Here is a 4,551-nt window from a genome sequence, read left to right on the forward strand (position 1 = left end):
TGTGCTGTGTATCTGAAGTTATTTTAGTGTGTGTGAAGAGACAGAGAAAGCAATGGTGCTGATGTGTGTGTGTGAGAGAGAGAGATAACTGAAATTTTTTTATTCACTTTTTGTAGTGAGTGAATGTGTGAGTAATTGACAGAAAAAGAGAGAGAGAGAGGTTATGTATGTATGAATGGCTTCAGTGACACACACACACACATATATATAGATGTATATATATTCTTTTTTCTCCTTTACATGTTTCAGTCATTTGACTGCGACCATGCTGAAGCTCCACCTTTTTAGTTGAGCAAATCGACCCCAGGACTTATTCTTTGGAAGCCTAGTACTTATTCTATCAATCACTTTTGCCGAACCGCTAAGTTATGGGTACGTAACACACCACCATCGGTTGTCAAGCAATGTTGGGGGACAAACATATGTACACACATACATATATATATACATATATACGACGGGCTTCTTTCAGTTTCCGTCTACCAAATCCACTCACAAGGCTTTGGTCGGCCTGAGGCTATAGTAGAAGACACTTGCCGAAGGTGCCACGCAATGGGAATGAACCCGGAACCATGTGGTTGGTAAGCAAGCTACTTACCACACAGCTACTCCTGTGCCTATCTATCTATCTATATATATATATATATATATATATATATATATATCATCATCATTGTTTAACGTCCGCTTTCCATGCTAGCATGCGTTTGACGATTTGACTGAGGACTGGTGAAACCAGTGGCTACACCAGGCTCCAATCTGATTTGGCAGAGTTTCTACAGCTGGATGCCCTTCCTAACGCCAACCACTCCGAGAGTGTAGTGGGTGCTTTTACGTGCCACCGGCACGAAGGCCAGTCGGGCGGTACTGGCAACGGCCACGCTCAAAAGGGTGTATTTTATGTGCCACCCGCACAAGAGCCAGTCCAGGGGCACTGGCAACGATCTCGCTCAAAAGTACTTACACATGCCACGGGCACAAGTGCCAGAAAGGCGACGCTGGGCACAGGTGCCATCACGATTTCACTTTCGCTTTTGCTTGCCCCAATAAGTCTTTGCAAGCTGAGTTTCGTGTCCAATGAAGGAGACAACGTTGGCATGGGTGCCAGTTGTCGAATTTAGTTCGGCTTCGATTTCGATTTCACTTGCCTCAACAGGTCTTCACAAGCGGAGTTTAGTGTCCAATGAAGGAAAGGTACGCATAAGTGGGCTGGCTACACCCCTGGCAGAGGCCTTGGATTTAGGTCTCACATGGCTTGCCGGGTCTTCTCATGCACAGCATATTTCCAAGGGTCTCAGTCAAAAGTCATCGCCTCAGTGAGGCCCAATGTTCGAGGCCATGCTTCACCACCTCATCCCAGGTCTTCCTGGGCCTACAACTTCCATGGGTTCCCTCAACTGCTAGGGTGTGGCACTTTTTCACGCAGCTATCCTCATCCATTCTCGCCACGTGTCCATACCAGCACAATCGTCTCTCTTGCACACCACAACTGATGTTTCTTAGGTTCAACTTTTCTCTCAAAATACTTACACTCTGTTGGGTATGCACACTGACATTACTCATCCATCGGAGGATACTGGCTTCATTCCTTGTGAGCTTACGCATGTCCTCAGCAGTCACAGCCCATGTTTCACTGCCATGTAGCATGGCTGTTCATACGCATGCGTCATACAGTCTGCCTTTTACTCTGAGTGAGAGTCCCTTTGTCGCCAGCAGAGGTAAGAGCTCTCTGAACTTTGCCCAGGCTATTCTTATTCTAGCAGTTACACTTTCAGCGCATCCACCCCCACTACTAACTTGGTCATCCAGATAGCGGAAGCTATCAACTACCTCTAGTTTTTCTCCCTGGAATGAGACAGAAGTTGTTTCCTGTTTGTTTACAGTGTTTATTGCACCTGAACATCTGCCACAAACAAAAACTAACTTCCTAGTTAACCTGCTTTGATATTGCTGCACCTCTTATATGTCCATAGCTTGCACTGGGTACATCTTATAGAGTTACTACCTACACCTTTTCTATATATTGAGCAGAGCCATCTACCTGAAGGGGTTTGTGTTTTATCTACCTTCCTACTTATTAGGACCTTGGTTTTAGCTAGGTTGACTCTAAGGCCCTTCAATTCTAGTCCCTGCTTCCACACCTGAAACTTCTCTAGTTCTGACAGTGACTCAGCAATTAGTGCAAGGTCATCAGCATAGAGGAGCTCCCAGGGGCATCCTGTCTTGAATTCCTCAGTTATCGCCTGGAGAACTATGATAAATAGGAGGGGGCTGAGGACAGAACCTTGGTGGATCCCTACCTCTACCCAGAATTCTCCACTGTACTCATTTCCAACCCTCACCTTACTGACAGCATCTCTGTACATGGCTCACACAGCTCTCACTAACCATTCTTCTATTCCTAGTTTCCTCATTGACCACCAGATAAGGGATCGGGGGACCCTGTCAAAGCCTTTCTACATGTGAACGAAAGCCAGGTATAGAGGTTTATCCTTGGCTAGGTATTTCTCCTGCAGCTGTCTTACCAGAAATATAGCATAATTGGAGCTTTTCCCTGGCATCTCATCTAAACTGACTCTCTCCCTAATTTGTTGGTCTACGACCATACACTGTACCTTACGAGTATATATATATATATATATATATATATATATATATATATATATATATATATATATATATTCAAATATGAATTAGAAGTAGCTCGAGGTATGTAAACAAAATTGAACACATACACAAGGTGTGTGTGTTGTTACTTTGTGGGTCGGCTGTAGTTTTTAGGCATAACAGAATATATTCTCAATGCACCTAGTGTTAAAAACACCTGAAAGTTAGTCATAGGCAAGCAAAACAATTTACATCAAGTCCCTTCTTGGAGTGACAGACATTGATGTTTTGTCATTGTTGTGACTTTTCAATGCCAAGTATTGAACAAGGCCAGCTGCAAGCCATATCACTGACTACGACTATATGAGAAGGGACTTGCTGTAAGTTGTATCGCTTGACTTACTTCCAGGTGTTTTTAACATCAAGCACATTGGGAGTATATTCTCCTACACCTAAAACGCAGGTGCTTAACCAGAGTGTCCATGGCACCAGCAGCAGTGAGGTGACCAAGTATCTATAAGATAAAAACTCTCAACCAAATGATGTATAAATTAGAGGAATAAGAAACTGTGGTAGAAGGAGAGGAGCAGGTGCCTTGCTGAAGAGACACCTGAAAAGACACTTGGAAAGTGAAAGAGAGAAAGAAAGAGATGTAAATTTGAAGTACAACATGAATATGAGACAAGGATAGAAAACCAGAAAAACTGGATGTGTAAGTAAATGCACTGAGTGAAAATAGTGTGACAGATGATTGGAGATAGGGAATAATTTGGATGTAGAAGATATCAGTTAAGTGTAGAGTAACATAGAAGAGTGGGTGTCAGAAGATGAGTTGCTTGACAGAACTTCAATTCTGCAGAGATGCACAGGTCTTCTCAAGCACAACATATCACCATTCATCTTGGTTCCAGGCTATCTCTGAGAAACTCAACATCTCGAGGCCAGTCTTCATTACTTCATCCCACATTTTGATCTTCCTCTTTCAAAGGTACATTCCAAATTTAGCAATCGGCAGTTCTTTGTACAGTTGTCCACATTCATTCACATCACATGACCATAGTAGCACAGAGTGTTCTCCTGCATACCACATCTCATATCTCTTATGTCCAATTTTTCTCTAAGCACATTTGTAATTTATTCTACATGTGTAATGACATTGCACACTCATCAGAGGATATTAACTTCTTTTCTTCCAAGTCTTTGCATGTCATCTGCATTTATTAGTGACCTGTCTATTTTCCTGCCAATTAGAATATTAGTCTTTGCTAAGTTAAATTTAAGACCCTTTGATTCCAGATTTTGTTTCCACTCTTGGAATTTTAGTTCTAATTGTCCTACAGCCTCAGCTATAAGAACAAGATCCCTTGGGCAACCAGGACTAAATAAGAGGGGACTGATAACCAAACCCTGATGAACTTCTACTTGCAAACTAAATTCATTGCTGTATTCATGAACTCTCATTTTGCTAAGAGCATCCCTGTACATGGCTTGAATGGCTCTCATGAGCTTTCACAACAACCACTAGATGAGAGATGAAGGCACTCTGTCAAAGGCTTTCTCCAGGCCAACAATGCTAAGTACATTAGTTTACTTTCTGCTACATACTTCTCCTGCAGGTACCAAACTATTAAGAGAATATAAGTAGTGCATCTCATCTAGGTTAACTCTCTAATTATCTTGGTTATATATATATATACATACACACATACACCTGCTTGTTTTTCCTTCATTTATCTTCGTCTTTTGTTTTCTGTAAATTTGAACTATATATACATACATATATATATACATATATATATATATATATAATATATATATATTCTATATATATTATATATAAATATAATACAGATATATACATATATATATGTATATATTTGAAAAAAAATGACCATTCCAAAATACAACAATATACATATATACATATTTATTATGCATAATATA

Source organism: Octopus bimaculoides, chromosome Z, assembly GCF_046866305.1.
Source record: "Octopus bimaculoides isolate indiv1 chromosome Z, ASM4686630v1, whole genome shotgun sequence".
NCBI classification, from domain to species: domain Eukaryota; kingdom Metazoa; phylum Mollusca; class Cephalopoda; order Octopoda; family Octopodidae; genus Octopus; species Octopus bimaculoides.